The sequence below is a fragment of the Oncorhynchus kisutch genome, linkage group LG24 (genome assembly GCF_002021735.2).
Source record: "Oncorhynchus kisutch isolate 150728-3 linkage group LG24, Okis_V2, whole genome shotgun sequence".
Lineage (NCBI taxonomy): Eukaryota > Metazoa > Chordata > Actinopteri > Salmoniformes > Salmonidae > Oncorhynchus > Oncorhynchus kisutch.
Window position 1 is genome coordinate 10,538,931 of NC_034197.2, and position 19,874 is coordinate 10,558,804.

A 19,874-nucleotide genomic window follows, 5' to 3' on the forward strand; every position below is an offset into this window, starting at 1 on the left:
CCACTGCTCTTTCTCAATGATGCGTCCACCCCCACTGCTCTTTTTCAATGATGATTCCACCCCCACTGCTCTTTTTCAATGATGCGTCCACCCCCACTGCTCTTTTTCAATGATGCGTCCACCCCCACTGCTCTTTTTCAATGATGCTTCCACCCCCACTGCTCTTTTTCAATCATGCTTCCACCCCCACTGCTCTTTTTCAATCATGCTTCCACCCCCACTGCTCTTTTTCAATCATGCTTCCACCCCCACTGCTCTTTTTCAATGATGCGTCCACCTCCACTGCTCTTTTTCAATGATGCTTCCACCTCCACTGCTCTTATTCAATGATGCTTCCACCCCCACTGCTCTTTTTCAATTATGCTTCCACACCCACGGCTCTTTTTCAATGATGCTTCCACCCCCAAATCAAATCAAATCAAATCAAATTTATTTATATAGCCCTTCGTACATCAGCTGATATCTCAAAGTGCTGTACAGAAACCCAGCCTAAAACCCCAAACAGCAAGCAATGCAGGTGTAGAAGCACGGTGGCTAGGAAAAACTCCCTAGAAAGGCCAATACCTAGGAAGAAACCTAGAGAGGAACCAGGCTATGTGGGGTGGCCAGTCCTCTTCTGGCTGTGCCGGGTGGAGATTATAACAGAACATGGTCAAGATGTTCAATGTTCATAAATGACCAGCATGGTCGAATAATAATAAGGCAGAACAGTTGAAACTAGAGCAGCAGCACAGTCAGGTGGAAGTTGAAACTGGAGCAGCAGCATGGCCAGGTAGACTGGGGACAGCAAGGAGTCATCATGTCAGGTAGTCCTGGGGCATGGTCCTAGGGCTCAGGTCAGTTGAAACTGGATGATTTCACCCCCACTGCTCTTTTTCAATGATGCGTCCACGCCCACTGCTCTTTTTCAATGATGCGTCCACCCCCACTGCTCTTTTTCAATGATGCTTCCACCCCCACTGCTGTTTTTCAATGATGCTTCCACCCCCACTGCTCTTTTTCAATGATGCTACAACCCCCACTGCTCTTTTTCAATGATGCTTCCACCCCCACTGCTCTTTTTCAATGATGCTTCCACCCCCACTGCTCTTTTTCAATGATGCTTCCACCTTCCACCCCCATTGCTCTTTTTTAATGATGCTTCCACCCCCACTGCTCTTTTTCAATGATGCTTCCACCCCCACTGCTCTTTCGTCAAATAGATCCACGAAATACAGACTAAACCAGGTGAAATGACGCACAATTTTCAGTTTAAAGGGAACAGCAAGAGAACAAAAGAAGATACATCATATGTCATCACTGAGCTGGAATGCATATAACACTTTCCCCCCCCTCTAAAATGACTGTAAAATGGATATCTGCTCTAAAAAAAAGTAATCCTGAGGACATTTTAGGAGCTTTTATAAGGAGAAGAAAATGTGTAACACTATAGGCCTGCAAAACAAATGTGTCACGAGCCAGAAATAAATAGCCAAGCATGCTGTCTCCTGAAGGTATAATACCAAGAAAATATTGCTAGGAAGGTCCATATTCATAGTTGGAAACATACAGAAAGCCAAAGAACATACAACAGTAGAGTAGAATAGAGTCTTCCAGAACAGACACTCACCTGTGATGCCAGCTCTCCTTAGAGCAGAGTACTCAGTCTTACTCCTGTGCGTGTAAGCCACTTCTCTACTCTCCCCACGTCAGAGCCAAGGAGCTGGGGAAAAAAACGAAATGACACATCTTGTTATTATCATCCTCTCAACTCTTCCTCTCCCCCCTCCCTTTTCCAGTCAGAGCATTTTTCAGTCAGGGGATTTAGTGCGGTTTGCAGACATCAAGCGTTATTTTTATACAAATCAAATCAAATTTTATTGGTCACATACACATGGTTAGCAGATGTTAATGAGAGTGTAGCGAAATGCTTGTGCTTTTAGTTCCGACCGTGTAGTAGTATCTAACAAGTAATCTAACAATTTCACAACATCTACCTTATACATACAAGTAAAAAGGAATGAATAAGAATATGTACAATAAATATATTGATGTGCGATGGCCATGTGGCATAGGCAAGATGCAGTAGATGGTATAGAACAGTATATACATATGAGATGAGTAATATAGGGTATGTAAACATTATTTAAAGTGGCATTGTTTAGTGACTAGTGATACATTTATTACATCCAATTTTTTATTATTAGAGTGGCTAGAGATTTGAGTCAGTATGTTGGCAGCAGCCAATCAATGTTAGTGATGGCTGTTTAACAGTCTGATGGCCTTGAGATAGAAGCTGTTTTTCAGTCTCTCGGTCCCAGCTTTGATGCACCTGTACTGATCTCGCCTTCTGGATGATAGCGTGGTGAACAGGCAGTGGCTCAGGTGGTTGTTGTCCTTAATGATCTTTTTGGCCTTCCTGTGATATCAGGTGCTGTAGGTGTCCTGGAGGGCAGGTAGTTTGCCCCCGGTGATGCGTTGTGCAGACCTCACTAGCCTCTGGTGAGCCTTATGGTTGTGGGCGTAGCAGTTGCCATACCAGGCGGTGATACAGCCCGACAGAGTGCTCTCGGTTGTGCATCTGTAAAAGTTTGTGAGTGTTTTCAGTGATAAGCCAAATTTCTTCAGCCTCCTGAGGTTGAAGAGGAAGTGTTGCACCTCCTTCTCCACGCTGTCTGTGTGGGTGGACCATTTCAGTTTGTCTGTGATGTGTACGCCGAGGAACTTAAAACTTTCCACCTTCTCCACTACTGTCAAGTCGATGTGGAAGGGGGGTGCTCCCTCTGCTGTTTCCTGAAGTCCACAATAATCTCCTTTGTTTGTTGACGTTGAGTGTGAGGTTATTTTCCAGACACCACACTCCGAGGGCCCTCACCTCCTCCCTGTAGGCCATCTCGTCATTGTTGGTAATCAAGCCTACCACTGTAGTGTCGTCTGCAAACTTGATGATTGAGTTGGAGGCGTGCATGGCCACGCAGTCATGGGTGAACAGGGAGTACAGGAGAGGGCTGAGAACGCACCCTTGTGAGGCCCCAGTGTTGAGGATCAGCGGGGTGGAGATGTTGTTTCCTACCCTCACCACCTGGGGGCAGCCTGTCAGAAAGTCCAGGACCCAGTTGCACAGGGCGGGGTCGAGACCCAGGGTCCTGAGCTTAATGACGAGTTTGGAGGGTACTATGGTGTTAAATGCTGCGCTGTAATCGATGAACAGCATTCTTACATAGGTATTCCTCTTGTCCAGATGGGTTAGGGCAGTGTGCAGTGTGATTGTGTTGTCTGTGGACCTATTGGGGAGGTAAGCAAACTGGAGTGGGTCTAGGGTGTCAGGTAGGGTGGAGGCAATACAATCATTGACTAGTCTCTCAAAGCACTTCATGATGACGGAAGTGAGTGCCACGGGGCGATAGACATATATCTCAGTTACCTTCGCTTTCTTGGGAACAGGAACAATGGTGGCCCTCTTGAAGCATGTGGGAACAGCAGACTGGGATAGGGATTGATTGAATATGTCCGAAAACACACCAGCCAGCTGGTCTGCACATGCTCGGGAGACGTGGCTAGGGATGCGTCTGGGCCGGCAGCCCTGCGAGGTTTAACAAGTTTAAATGTTTTACTCACGTTGGCTGTGGTAAAGGAGAGCCCGCAGGTTTTGGTAGCGGGACGTGTCAGTGCACTGTATTGTTCTCAAAGTGAGCAAAGAAGTTGTTTAGTTTGTCTGGGAGCAATAGGTGGGTGTCCACGACGGGGCTGGTTTTCCTTTTGTAATTCGTGATTGACTGTAGACCCTGCCAGATACGTCTCGTGTCTGAGCCGTTGAATTCTACTTAGCTTGTTTGATTGCCTTGCGGAGGGAATAGCTGCACTGTTTGTATTCGGTCATGTTTCCGGTCGCCTTGCCATGATTAAAATCAGTGGTTCGTGCTTTCAGTTTTGCGCAAATGCTGCCATCAATCCACGGCTTCTGGTTGGGGAAGGTTTTAAAAGTCACCGTGGGTACAACATCACCGATGCACTTGCTAATAAACTCGCTCACCGAATCAGCATATACATCAATGTTGTTGTCTGAGGCTATCCAGAACATATCCCAGTCCACGTGATCGAAGCGATCTTGAAGCGTGGAATCAGATTGGTCGGACCAGCGTTGAACAGACCTGAGCATGGGCGTTTCCTGTTCAAGTTTCTGTCTATAGGCTGGAAGCAATAAAATGGAGTCGTGGTCAGATTTGCCGAAAGGAGGGCGAGGGAGGCCTTGTTTTCAGATAAGCTTTGTTAAAATCCCCAGCTACAATAAATGCAGCCTCAGGATATGCGGTTTCCAGTTTACATAGAGTCCAACGAAGTTCTTTCAGGGCCGTCGAGGTGTCTGCTTGGGGGGGATATACACGGCTGTGATTATAATCGAAGAGAATTCTCTTGGCAGATAATGCGGTCGGCATTTGATTGTAAGGAATTCTAGGTCAGGTGAGCAAAAGGACTTGAGTTCCTGTATGTTGTTATGATCACACCACGACTCGTTAATCATAAGGCATACACCCCCGCCATTCTTCTTACCAGAGAGATGTTTGTTTCTGTTGGCGCGATGCGTGAAGAAACCGGGTGGCTGTACCGACTCTGATAACGTATCCCGAGTGAGCCATGTTTCCGTGAAACAGAGAATGTTACAATCTCTGATGTCTCTCTGGAAGGCAACCCTTGCTCGAATATCATCTACCTTGTTGTCGAGAGACTGGACATTGGAGTAGTATACTCGGGAGCGGTGGGCGATGTGCCCGTCTACGGAGCCTGACCAGAAGACTTGCTCCGTCTGCCCCTTCTGCGGCGCCATTGTTTTAGGTTACCTACTGGGATCCGATCCATTGTCCTAGGTGGTGAACCAAACAGAGGATCCGCTTCTGGAAAGTCGTATTCCTGGTCGTAATGTTGGTAAGTTGACGTTGCTCTTGTATCCAATAGTTCTTCCTGGCTGTATGTAATAAGACTTAAGATTTCCTGGGGTAGCAGTGTAACCGTTGCGCCATGTTTATGACATCAAGGCCATATTTCTCTTGCTCCATTTTGATTTCCCCAGATGGACACTCAAACATCACATCCCTGTCATCTCCAGAGAGGAGAGCAGCTTCATACTGTTTTTTTTTTGGTGTTGACCAAACGCAATGAATGTGACTGTCACCATCAGAATAGGCAGCCAGTCCGAATTCTGCAACTCTCACTCCTCATTGGCCCTAACCCTTTGATGATTGAATATCTGAAGGGTCTGGAGCTTCCACCATATTTTCTCCACTTTACAGATCTGCACACATTGAAGGGTTAGGGCTAAGGGGAAGTGGTAGGAAGCAAATTGGGACAGGCTATGGAACTGGAATGGTCTTCCTGTCCTGTCAGACAGACCAGGAATTTGAGAGGAATCTCCATGCCCTGCAGGGGACAATGTCTGCAGATGGCAGCCCGCCAAAACCACAACCCCGCCCCCTCCCTCTCATCTTCCCTTCTTTTCATCTCGAGTCATTGTAAAATGTAATGAAAGAAAGATGGATGAATAATTCAGCAGAGAGACCCAGTAGTGTTTAGAAGTCCCCTTTCATGTTCCAGTGATAACACTATGGCATGCAGGCTACAGACACCCGGTATTACAATCACTGTATTGAACCTCTATGTCGTCTAGTTGGTAATCTGGGATTTCCCATTACTGTACTCTCATTGGTAATTATGTTTGGTTTCCACAAGACTTGCCCTCATTGATAAATGGGAGCACGGTCAGATGCTCGCTGCCAAAGGTTAACTCCCAAATGGCACCCTATTCCCTAAGTAGTGCACTACTAGGCACTACATAGGGAATAGGGTGTCATTTAGGATGCAGTCTTGTCCTCATACTGTAACTTGCTAAATGGGAGCATGTTCAGTCACTGCCATTGGCTTCAGATTCAGTCTAGTCTGGCCGCGCTCCTTCAGACGAGATGAGTTTAGACGGAGCTACAGCGTTAACTCTTCACTCCCAAGCAGCCCACATGGGAACCACGGCTGATCCCTTTTAGATCTCATCAACTCCAAATGGGTTTAGCAGTATTTAGCATCTGCCTTTTCCACTCTGGGTTTCAGCTGCAGATTAACTAGAGCAGAGGAGTCTGCACGCCTGTCTCTGAGTCAGGAGAACACACCTGCTCCATGTGTGAAAATCCTGATCTGTGATCTTGGCTATCTGTTGTTGAGCGACACGAAACAAGTGTAATAGATGATTGTTATGATTCACTTGCAATATTGTGTTATTAGCTGCTCACCTGATCACATCCAAGAGACCAGACAAAATGGCTGATCACATCCAAGAGACCAGACAAAATGGCACTTGAGAATGGGTTTTGCCATTGGCATATAATGTTACTGGGTGCACACACCTGATCACATCCAAGAGACCAGACAAAATGGCTGATCACATCCAAGAGACCAGACAAAATGGCACTTGAGAATGGGTTTTGCCATTGGCATATAATGTTACTGGGTGCACACACCTGATCACATCCAAGAGACCGCGGAAAAAATAGCACTTGTTCATAATGATTTTCTTGAGAATGTGTTTTGCCTGTGGCGGCTGGCAACATTGATATTGATATTATGCTGTGTTGTGTGAGGTCATCTGAATGGAGCTCAGAGTTCAAAGTGGCTAGTCTGGTGTGATGCACGCCACGAGGAATAAGCCAAGCGCAGACTTATACTCTATATTCATGGAATATAGTTACAGTACAAATCAAAGACAACTCAGCAGAACCAAAAACCTTCACGCTCCTTTAATCATGTCAGGCACAACACTTGGGGATTTGGCTGCTGCCGCCAAGCGGAGGCTGTCTCAGGTTATATCAAATACCATCCTTCCCTTTTGGCAATTTGGGATGGCACAGATTGGAGTTCTCTCGGTGTGAACAAACAAGTGTGTAGGCAGGAGGGGTAAACAACATCATAGCACAGAAGACCCCTTCAGACAAATTAGGAACCACACCTCACAGGAACAACAATGCAACTATAACCATGATTTCTAAAATATGCCACTGTAGGCATACATCTAAGCATAGTGAGATGGTACATAGACTAGATTCATACTAATCGTATTCCTTTGTTACTATGGCTTCTGATGTTTAGCCAAAATAACAGTGGGCCTGATAATCCAATAACAACGTTTTGACTGAAGGTGGAGGGGAGAGATAGAGGAGAGAGGGAATAACGGATTTGGGGAAGGGAGGGACGATTCCCAAAAGAATCCTGAGGTTGGACCCATGCCATGTCTGAGAGTAATCCAACAGAATGGCGCAGGCCTCTCTGTGATATTTCAAAATCTTTGCCAGGCAACCCCGAAAACCCCACCCTCCACCATCCGTCCTCCCCACTGGAACAGAATTACAAGGCTGCCAGTCCTGATACAGCGAGACAAGGGAGATTCTGTCCTAATTGGGCACACTGAACAACAAACAAGAATTCATGAACACATGTCCCTCCTCTTCTATGATCTTCTAATACTAATGGATGCTTATGGAAACTGTTTACTTAGTGCTGCCCCAAAATGTAGGCTAGTCCACTGATCACTATGACACAGAAAGTAAGGGACCTGGCGGTGGGCATCTGAGCTCTGCTTCCCATGTCCATCTGTCCTCTCAGACCACAGCTAATACATCATCTGTTATGGTTCTGTCACGTCACCTGTCACAACCAGCCTTACAAGTCCAAATCTACGCAGACAATAGCATCAGAATACCACCCTAAAATCACCATAACAGCGCAAAATCAGTTTTAACAGTGATATATTTGTCTGATTTTCAACGTGCGTGTCCAAAAATGACCACCCAGGCTCACCTTGCTCTGTTTCCTAGCATCCGCTTAAAGCATCCGAAAGAGCCCTTCCGATTGAAGAAGGGTTTTATCCTCAAGGTGATGTCTTCCAGTTTATACTACTGATAGAAAAGGCCAGTCCTTGGGCATGTGCATTGTGCATCTCTCTCTGCTTGCCCTGTGCTGTCTGCCTGCAGTGGCTGCCATATCTCCCATTGTTCCAGGGCGAGTGGGGAGGCAGGCTTCCTGCCCCAATAGACCCTGCCTACTACAACAGCTGTGGACTAGCCCCCACCTCTCCTCTCTCCTCCTCCTAAAACTACTGCCTCTGCTGCTGCTGCTGCTAAACATTAACCCTGCAGCTGCTGGTCAGGCCATAAAGGAGATAGAGAGAAAGAAAGGGGTTAGGTTTCAAAAGAAATCCCACCACGTAACCGACAACGGTATGGAGCCGTGGACACAGAGAGGATATCCGACAGTCTGGCTGGCTGGCTAGTTGAGTAATGGAATTATCCATCCAGGGCTATTCAACTGCTTGGTATAAAGAACATGGGTTCTGCGTTAAGAGGATCTTCATACCGATTCAGACAACTAATGAGGAGAGGATAGCCTCCCCCATGACCATGCAAAAGAGGGAAAGACGTTATTGAATGAATAACCTATACATAAACAACCAATACATGAGCTAATCATTCAAATATTCTGTTTGCTTTGTAATAGCATTTTTCCTCTGTGATTTGACCAAGCACTATGCAGCTAATACTGCTTTTAAATAACACCTTTAATAAATGCCTTCTACCAGTCCGCCGAATTGTTTCATATTTTCCAGTAAATGACCCTAATTGACATGGCAGAGAGGCCTGACCTGAATGTGCTTGATTCCAGAGAAGACTTCCGGAACTCAAATAACAAAGCCCTCAGGTTATCTCCATGTCAGTGTTCTCAGCTTCTCTCTCTCTCTCTTGGAATCTAGATTTGACCGAAGCAGCTTGCCAATGGTGCCGCATTCCTATAAAATCTTGTAAACCTCTGCCAATTTAACCATGGAATTGGATAAATATCACTTTATTGCCACATGTTGTATTGGGGGAAAAGGTGGCCATACCTATGCCTAAAGTAGCACTAGGTTGAGGTGCATCCTCCTTCCTGCTGTCAAAGAAACAGAATCACTGTAGGGCAACCATAGAGGCAGAAATCTGTCTGTCCACCTAGTGGTTGGGAGAGAGAATACACTTCCACCTCCATCCAGTGTCATATAAATTGTGAATGAATCTGGCTGGATACCATTATTACATCCCAAATGGCACCCTAGTCCCTACATGGTGCACCACTTTTGACCAGGGCCCAATAGAGCTCTTGTAAAAGTAGTGCACTATATAGGGAACAGGGTGCCGTTTGGGACTTTGTCAATGCCTCTGCTCTGTCGGACATTAATCCACACGGGCATCTAACTCTATGGGATGGATGTAGTGAACGGAACATTCACAGAAACAGTCTCCTCAAAGAGGGACAGATAAGCTGCACAGAGGCTGCCATGACCTGGATGAGAGAGAGAAGGTCACATGGTACCCTGGAACTAACAGAGGGAATGAGAACATGTTTCACATAAAAGGCCTATTGTTACCCTTTTAAAGATCCACTTTCACTTCTCTGAGGATCACGACTCACAAATAGAACAGTCAATATTAATCGAATGCTCAATATTGACGTTATGTTATAGCGCTATTTATAGGAGTTGGTGATTGTAGGCTAGACACGTAATTGGTTGATGATAGGTAAAAAAAGGTAGAGTACCGGTAGCTAAGGGGCTCACATTTCATAACATAGATACTAGTAAGCACTGATAAAAAAACAAAACATATATTTTTTTTTAAATGCAGCTACAGTATATCATCAGATTCAGTCACTAGTAGTGACATTCTGACATACCCGGCCACCACTGAGCACCGTTCCACCTGGACCCTTACAGATTTGCCAAGACACGGCAAGACATTTGACTAAAACACAATGCAAACCTATGAAAGCCAAGTTCATTCCATAAGACTGGCGTCCTCTGTCAATTTCCATAAAAAAACACCAAAGCCTCCACGGTTCAACCTGCCATCCATGCACCAAAAAAACACAAGCACCAAACGTTCACAAGCACCAAATTAATACAGCACAGCAGCCTAGCAAAATAAGGAAATGCAACTATGCATTGACAGATGGTCCATCTATCTCAACCATTCTTCTTCCTCTTCCAGCGGGTGGGTAGTTGTTGTGCAAAGCGAACCTCACTACTGTGAAAGGGGGTTGTAAATAAGACTAATGGGGTAAAACCCTATTGAGAGGCGACAGTTTAATGGCCTGTAGTGTGTACAGCTCCATGTGAGATGGAGCTAATTCACCTAGTAGAAATGTGACACTGGCTGCCTCTGCTCTGCTGGGAGATGCACACACATACACACACACACACACCCACACATATGCACACCCACGCACTCTCTCTATCTCTCTCTACTGGGCAATGGGAGATGGGCAGGGTGTGTCCACAGCTGGGTAGATAAAATGAGAATGGTAGCCTTTATGGTAATTTGTATGGAACTGCACTATCCATTCCAGAGACATCACCAAGAAGTACTGTCGCTTTTGCATTGCTGATTTAAACTGTGCATATTCATGGAGCGTACACAGACACTGACATTGTTTTGAACGCATAAAAGGATCAGGCCTAATCTCGGCAAACTGCAAATGGGTAGTTGACATTATGGCCAAACCAAAAGTGAAAAAATAATTTATTCTAAAATTCAAGTTTAAAAATATATAGTTGCAATAAACTGTCTAAACAATTCAAAATGTTATGTGGCCACCTTCGATACATGTTTTAATCCAATTTTATTAACCATTTCATGCATTAGTTCCTTGAATTGAATTTGTCCTCTGGTGTGACATCATAATTAATGCTAATATAATGGTTTAATGAATAGACAATACAAATATTTAGTTACCTCTGTCTTTAAATCAGTAATCATATTCTGGAATTTCAGTTGAAAAAACACGTCATTTCCTTCTATAATGACGGTAAAAAGTGTCTCCCCATTACATTTTGAGTAAGATTCAGTAATTTTACTAAACCTAGATTACGTTTACATGTATAATTTAGTCATTTAGCAGATGCTCTTATCCAGAAAGACTTACATTAGTGCATTCATCTTAAGATAGCTAGGTGAGACAACATTTCACAATCGCAGCAAGTAGATTGTCCCTCAACAAAGTAGTTATCAGCAAAGTCAGTGTAAGTAGGAAAAGAAAAGTGCTTTTTTCCAATAGTGTATTATGATGATGTTAACCTGCCTCATGCTTAACAGTTATTTCTACATTTTGTTCAAGACAACACCTTTTTTTCCTTTCATTTATTGACAATTGACAACAGGCAGTCAAATTTGACTTAAAAATAACAAAACATTTCTATAAATAAATTACACCATTACTGACGTTTAGAAGTGTCTGAATCCTCATTAAAAGATTTCAAGTGTACTCATTCCAATTGAAGGGCTTCCAAAGAGTCCTGTATTGTTATTTTTCGTCACTACCTCCCCGAGTCAGGAGTGGTTCATTTAGGCACCTGCTGCCTTCCTTGGATTTTGGTTGCCGTTTCTTGGGCTCCCTCCCTAAAATCGAACCCTGACTCACTGTTACCCGTGGTCACCATGGTAGGCACAGAAAGTACGATCGAAAAGCGTTCGTGGTGCCCTAGACTACCCTGCATGGGTTTTGAGTCTGATTGAATGCACGCATCCCCAAAGGTCAGCACTTGTTGGTTTGATTTAGCTCTAGAATTGTTGTAGTCATCCAAGTAATGTTGGAGCAATCAAAGGAAATACAACTGATTTAATTATCCATTCGCAGTTTCACTGTACCGGCCGTGTGTACTAATACTTGCATGGGTTCAGTTTTGAGACTAATGGTAAGGTCACTCAGGTAGGCCGCCAAAACATTGAGGTGTACCTGGCCTCAAGGCGACCCCAGAACCCGACCTACCCACAGCCACAGCGTGGACGACATCGGTCCCGACATAGATCTCGTTATGTCTGGCAAAAACCAAACACCGCATTCCACACACAGTAAGAACCTCAAACCAGCGCTCAAGCATGGTGGTGGTGGTGTGATGATTTGGGGATTCTTTGCTGCCTCAGGACCTACGAATTCTGCTCCGTATCAGATCATTCTAAAGGAGAAAGTCAGGCCATCCATCCATGAGCTGAAGCACAGCTGGGTCATGCAGCATTACAATGATCCAAGACACACAAGCAGGTCTACATCAGAAAGGCTGATAAGCAACACATTTTTACATTTTGGAATGGTCTAGTCAAAGTCGAGACCTAAACTCGATTGAGATGCCGTGACGGGACCTGAAAGGAGCCGTTCATGCTCAAAACCCCACAAACGTTGCGGAGTTAAAGCAGTTCTGCATGAAACAGTGGCCAAAATTCCTTCACAGAGATGTGAGACTGATCAATCCGATGTCACTAGTTTGTGTTGCCTTAAGTAAGGGAGCATGATGTTTTACTTCACACACACCAAAACACATTGCTGCATGCACACACACACACATCCACTGTTTGTTTGCTGTTGTATTTGTGCTGTTGCCAGTGTCTTCTCTCTGTGTTGTCCGTTTTGTATAACATTGTTTTTATGTTTAATACCAGCCCCTATCCCCATAGGAGGCCTTTTGCCTCTTGGCAGGCCGTCATCGTTAATAAGAATTGATTTGCCTGGTTTAAATAAAAGGTCAAATGAAATCAAATGTTCCATTTAGGTTTTTGTTGAAGATCTGATAACGTTCAGTGTAAAAAATATGCAAAAATAGAGAAAATCAGAAATGGGGCAAATACTTTTTTTTCACGGCACTGTACATTCCATTCTCAGCATCAACAAAACTCTCTCTGTCCTCTATCTTGTTAAGTGTGTTCAGGTGTGTTGGCCACACCCACTAATTGGGCACACCTGATCTTAATGAGCGCTTGTTCCCTTTGAAATGCGGTCTGTTTGAATAGACTAAAATGAACAGCTTTGCATGTGTAAAGAAAACATGGCATGCTACCTCCATCATGGTGACGCAGTGGACTAATTCCATGGATAAAGAACAGATGATTATAGGTTGAAATCTTACTGATGCCGTGTCACAATAAAACATAAATGTGTTTGCATGATTCATTTCTAAGGAAATTAATTTCCATGTATACTATCTGTGCTTGGAGTTTTAAAAAATTAAGGAACTAAGGAACTGCATCCGTGTCCGATCCCAGGCTGTGTCGCAGCCGGCCGCGACCAGGAGATGGCGCACAATTGTCCCAGCATCGTCCGAGATAGGGGAGGGTCTGTCCCATCGTGCTCTTGCGACTCCTTGTAGTGGGCTGGATGCATGCACACTGACTTCGGTCTCCTCCGACACATTGGTGCGGCTGGCTTCCGGGTTAAGCAAGCAGTGTGTCAAGAAGCACTGCGGCTCGGCAGGGTTGGGTTTCGGAGGACGCATGGCTCTCGACCTTCGTCTCTCCCGAGCCCGTACTGGAGTTGCAGCGATGGGACAAGACTGTAATTACCAATTGGATATCACGAAATTGGGGAGAAAAAGGGGTAAAAAATAAATAAAATGGTAACCCAATAATTTAGCAGTGTTATTAAATGTCTAATTGAAACATTCAGTGAACATTTAAAGGAAGTTATTCAAAAACCTCCAAATGGTCTACAATTTCCATTCTCAGAGCATTAACAAAACATCCCAGGAAAACTTTAGGAACCAGAGTAAAACATTTTCAGAACCTCCCTGCAACCTAAAAACAAATGTCCCCAGAACAGGCAACATTTTCACTTCTGTTTTCAAAACATTTAAGAAACGTTCAAATCAAATCCACATACACATGGTTAGCAGATGTTAATGCGAGTGTAGCGAAATGCTTGTGCTTCTAGTTCCGACAATGCAGTAATAACCAACGAGTAATCTAACCTAACAATTCCACAACTACTACCTTATACACACAAGTTTAAAGGAATAAAGAATATGTACATAAAGATATATGAATGAGTGATGGTACAGAACGGCATAGGCAAGATACAGTAGATGGTATTGAGTACAGTATATACATATACATATGAGATGAGTAATGTAGGGTATGTAAACATTATATTAGGTTCAGTTTTAACTGTCAGGAAACATATGGCTTTGTTCCCACAACCAATGTGAAACCAAAAACATACGTTCCCATTACTTCCAAGGAACCAAATGTGGTAGCTGGGCTAACCATTTAATTTAACCACAACATATTTTAATAGCTTTTTCTATCGTTAAATTGTCAAAAGATTATACTTTTTTTAAATTGTACTTTTAAAAGGCGTCACACCAAAGGACTAAGAAATGTACCCCTTTTTGGCAATGGCAAAAAAGTACAATATTTTGATAAACATTTCTGATAAAGCTTACAATCTGTTCAGACCATGTGCTCCAGCTCTCTCCCCGAACAATGGTACCCAAATGCTGGCTCACTGTTAAATCACACCATGTGGACATTGATTACATTTTGTCACCAAAACCATGAATTGACTTGGGGAAAGGAATTGTATCATTTCTTTTCATTCATTTACTTAAGTTAAAAGTTCAAAACCTTTACCTGTAACAGTCACAGCTTTGAACATTTATCCAAGGCCTGTCTGCTCATTAGGCAGCCGCCTATAGCGCCAGATTGAAAGGGCGCCATTTTCTGAGCTAAACTGACCAAGACGCACTTCCAACAACAACACATACAACCTCACATAATACTGCCCAAAAACAATGACAATTTCTCTCAACCAGTGACATATGGGCTTTTTAGGTGAGCACTGATGGTGCCCTGTGATAAGCAGTGTCCATTTTGTCAAAGTCAGGGGCGCAAAATATTTTGCTTGTCCATTCCCAGCACGCCTCTCCATTGTGCTGTTGGAGAGATGCATCGCTGCAGTTCTCCACCAACGTTGTCAAAAAACAGACACGTTTTTTACATCATGCAGGTTTCTCCGATCAAATAGCCTAACCTAAATGACGCTCAATCAAATACAACAGGTCAAAATAAAATGGACGCTACGGAATGAACCATCACAACTGTTGTCCAGGAGTTTCAACCCATTGTCATGATCAGTGGTTTCAAGTTTGTATCCATCAAGCTGATCATGGAGAAAAAGAAAACACTTCTGCATTTCCCGTTGTGTAAACACATTGCAAATAGGCTCTCGATAACTGCTGATAAAGTTGGGTAGCTGATATTCAGAGCTTGAATTGACAAAACTGATTAGTCACATAAATCGGGACTAATAAAGCCAATGCAAACAGCCTGTTTTACAAAAGGTAGGCCAACAACATAAATTCCATTGTGGGCGACAAGGTAGGCTTTACACCCCAGTCAGCACGAGTCGATGTCTTTTGGACGTCTTTTATTGGTCCTGTCCGGATCGAATGTCTTTTTTTTGGTGTTTTACAAACATTAGGCTTACCACAGCTAGGCATGAATGAAATTCACTATAGGATATACCTCAGTAAGCAGTAAGCACGGACCGATGCAGACACCTTTTGGACGTCTTTTTTTGGTGCAGCCCGGCCTTGATTTCCACATCCACGGACATTGGTGTTTGGTCCGGACCAAATCTGAACCAATCATGTTTAGTTCACATTTGGTGCGGTTCAGACCGGCCTTGATTTCAATGGTCATTTATTTTTGGTCCGGTCCAAATCTTAACCAATCATAGACGTCGATGTTTGGTTCAGATTTTGTCTGGTATGGACCAGCCTTGATTTGGCCCAAACATATACGTCTGGAAAATACTTATTTTCAACTAATTCAGAACTGAAAATGAACCCGATTTCAACGTCCGGAAAATATGTTTTTTTTCAACGTTCCAGAGAATATGTATTTTTCAATGTCCGAAAAATACTTTTTCACCTTTCATTCAGGACCTAAATTGAACCTAACTTCAGCGTCTGGAAAATATGTATTTCTGACATCTTTTCAACGACATTTTGCTAACTGTCTCTATTCTAGTTTCGCCCGGGTGGTATTTTTTGGTCTTGGCTAGGGCGGCAGAACCGCAAGGACCGGCCCTACATTTATCACCATTGATTCAAAATGGTAAGAAAACTAATTATACAGTGCATGAATTTACTTATGATCCAAGTTTTTTTTAAACAAAGCTTTAATAAAATTACATTATATATTTGTTTGCCATTACGTACTAAAAGGGTTATAAAACCCAATATGTTTTATAACTGAACCCAGTAACCCCACAACAACCCTTATAAATACCTTTCAGGTAAAAATGTTGATGTTCTTAATAAAAAGTTGATGTATTGTTCCTCTTTACATTCTACTAAACATTAAACTCCGTAAGGAAAAACATTTGTCTCACCTTTTTACAGACAGGTTTTTACACAGCTGTAAATACTTCAGTGATAACAGGAACCCCTTGCCAACTGGAGTTCTCTTGCCAGCACATGGACAGGCAATGAAGTCTGGGTAATGCTCAGTAGGGAAAAACATACCAATGAATATGAGCTTTTCTTATTGAACAAATTCAAGTAGTACCTCACTGTTTCACCAGCTTCAAAAAGTGATCTACTGTGTAGTACCTATTGGACACAACCCTGGACCTCTGCAATGTTCCGCTACATTTTTCGACTGAATGTGGCCCTGACTACAGGCTGGTAATAGAACAGCAGTGTTGCACTCAAGGCCAGAGTGGAGCAGGAACCATGAACATATGGGCATGGACATAGCCAGCCAGCAGCAGCTAACATCTGGACGCCAGGCACCGTGGACGCATCTCAAATGACACTCTATTCCCTATAAAGTGCACTACTTTTGACCAGGGCCCATAGGGCTTTGGTCAAAAAGTTGCGCACTATGTAGGAAATAGGGTGCTATTTGGGACGTAGCCGTGTCAGTCAGTACAGACACCCACAGAACCATCGCAGCTGAGCCAAGCCTGTTCTCACATCTCAACATCCACATCCTTTGTTCTCATGTCTGGCCAGACCCAGAAAGACTTATTCATAGAATAAAATATATATAATTGAAGTCAAGTTATGGAATGGTTACTATATGGTTGGAAAGTGGAAACAGAACTAAGTTTATCTTCGGTCTCTCCAAAATGACCAATAACAATGTCCTTTATCAAATAAATGTATCATACCAGAGGATACTAGCTTTATAATGTTCATGGTTTGTCCAAGTATCTCCATGTTTTCAGACCATACAGTCCATGTCAGCTAACGTTTTTTTTTGCCCATTGATTTTGTTGTAATGTTTCAGTCATTCAGATATCACATGAACACACATAAGACATGGCAAAATGTGTAGAATTGCAGGAAATTAGCTTTAACGCTTATTTAAGTGTTGGGAACCCCTGCATTAGAGGAATTAATTCGGGTAGCCATAGGCCTATCTAAACCCAAAAGGCTATTGTTATCATTCAATAACAAACAAATGATTTTATATAGGTGCTTCTACACCTGCATTGCTTGCTGTTTGGGGTTTTAGGCTGGGTTTCTGTACAGCACTTTGAGATATCAGCTGATGTACGAAGGGCTATATAAATAAATTTGATTTGATATAGTTTATATTAGGAAAGAAATAGAAGAGGAAGAGTTTAAACTGTCCTTATAATGACCCCTAAATTATGTTCGGCCTTTAGTCGAGACACACACACACACACACAGTTATGTTCTATCCTCGTTGAGACCTAAAACATATTTCCATTCAAAATCCTATTTTCCCTAACCCCTACATTTCAAATATACTTTAGCCTCATGGGGACGTGGGAAATGTCAGTTAGCTGACTCTTCCTCTATTTCTCTTCTAATATAAACTATATAAAATCTCCACACAGGGGAGAACATCCCTTGTTTTACTATCCTAGAATAACAAACGGCTGCAGGACATGAGGGGGCTTCCAAATATCTGCGGGGGGCAACATCGACATATCTGCAGTGTGGAAACGGTAGTGATGTTACCGGGAGATATTCGTGATTCTTCCTGCTTTGTGCTCTGCCATATCGTTCCAGCTCCACGTGGTAATTTATGAATATTTCTACATGCTAATATGTGGCTCCAGAGACACACACACGCTAACATGCTGCTCCAGAAGCGTCTCTACTCAGCTGCATAACAATGGTAACTACCAGCATGCAGCAAAAAGGCGGGGTGCAGAGGGCGATAGAGTGAACATGTATTTATAACAGACGAGAGGGGGATAATGCAAGAGGGGGATAATGCAAATGCACAGAGGGGAAGCAGTAAGTTTAAGAAAGATACACCTCTTACAGCCCAATGACACTGACCTGTCTGCGAAAAGGCATATTCAATAACAGCATTGTCGAAGTGTGTTCATATAAGTCTCAATGCAGCTCTGTACAGACATGTTTCCATTGCTCTAATTCCTTATACTGGAGCAGTGAACAGTCATCACAACCAGGAACGTTGAAACAAATTCTCTAGGGAATGAATGACCTTGATTTTAGAGGTTATAATCTCAACAAAAGCACTAATTAGGCCTACTCCATGCATAGGAGCACAAGGACTTGTCAGACACTACGTCTAGACGTCTCGTGTAATGCTATGCCATCATGTTATGGCTGATGTATTAGAAGATAAGTATTTCTTTGTCAGCATCATTCTGTCACAAAACAATACATCGAAGCATTTCAATATGATCAAATGGCAAATAAATATGTTTTGATCATATGTTCCATCGTATGACTGAAAATTATCTGCGTGTTTGAAACAATCTTGTAACAATTCACTTGGGAAAAATAATCCACGTTTCTCTCAATGGATCCAAACGCCATCACGTTTTAGGGTTTGTAAATCATTCTAAATCCACTGCAACATTTCCTTTTATAACATATCTTTCAACGGTCTCTAGGCAGACATGTGGGACACAAAAGGCCTGCAACACATCTGTATTTAAAAAATGTTTTTGAACTAAATTATCCAGGGTGAGGGAATAATTTTACTGCCCATTATACTTGAAGTCACTGCTGTTTATGGTGTAAGTGAGCACACCAAATATACCTTAACCTAATAGCCTACATTCCAAAAGTGGCCAGAAATTGTTTGGGGTTTTCCCATAAATCAAATCCATGTTTTGGATTCGTGTCCGCCAGGCAACAGACCAACCTAGACAATGTTATTAGTAGCCTAGCCTACTTTGCCATTATGTAGACTTGAGGGCAACAGCATATATTCCTAGATGTATAATTTCCCGGTTTTATCTGGAGGGATACCACATCGATCAAAGCCACCGGCATGTTATTTTGGTATGGTTGTTTTTAGAAACGAACCCTTAACCGATTGTTGACAGGTGTATGAATCGAGCACAAAGCCATGCAATCTCCATAGACAAACATTGACAGTAGAATGGCCTTACCGAAGAGATCAGTGACTTTCAACGTGGCAGTCACAGGATGCCACCTTTTAAAATCAGTTCGTCACATTTAGCTCTTATCCAGAGCAATTTACAGTAAGTAGCCTAGTGAGTGCAGACATTTATGCTTGCAATGAAACTCACCTCATTTGTTGATTAGGCTACCGCAGAAAACGTACCATAAAACGTATAAATAGCTCCTTTATTAGATAGCTAGCCTACATTTAAATAATTGTATGAAAGAGATCCAGTCTTAGGACGATGTCTTCTCGGTTGCATTTAGCCTTGCAGGCAGCGTTGTGTCCGAGACTGGTTTAGAGAATAGTGACGTCAAACAGCCCCACATTGCCAAGTATGACCAGCCTCACCGAAGGAGATATATATATATATATATATATAAACATAAATAATAAAACACCCACCATTGAACTCACCTGCAGCCTCAAAAGGTCCATGTTTAGCGGATGATGCTTTGGAGAATAATACTTTCTTAGCATTTGGCAAACCAAAATATTGGCACTCTCAGAAACAATTTAGTGGTGCTGCAGAATTAAAATGGATCCAATGGACACGGTTACATACAGGTGAAAATAGTCAGTAATTTGTTTCAAGAATAGGCTATTATGTTCAAACTAAACTACTTGCAATAATTA

At 43.0% G+C, this 19,874-nt stretch overlaps 1 protein-coding gene across 2 annotated transcripts in view; it reads right to left on the reverse strand.

Annotated features, from left to right (window-relative positions):
- Positions 1–19,521, reverse strand: part of nckap5l (NCK-associated protein 5-like) — a 48,513-nt gene extending 28,992 nt beyond the window's left edge. The window contains exons 1-2 of one of the 2 annotated variants that reach the window (XM_020459374.2): positions 19,366–19,521; positions 1,610–1,702 (exon numbers count right to left, since the gene is read on the reverse strand). The gene's annotated coding sequence lies outside the window, so the exon portion shown is untranslated. Of the gene's footprint in view, positions 1–1,609; positions 1,703–7,815; positions 8,000–19,365 lie in introns of those variants that run through there. The other variant, XM_031803882.1, reaches the window with a different exon arrangement.
- Between the last annotated feature and the right edge of the window lie 353 nt (positions 19,522–19,874).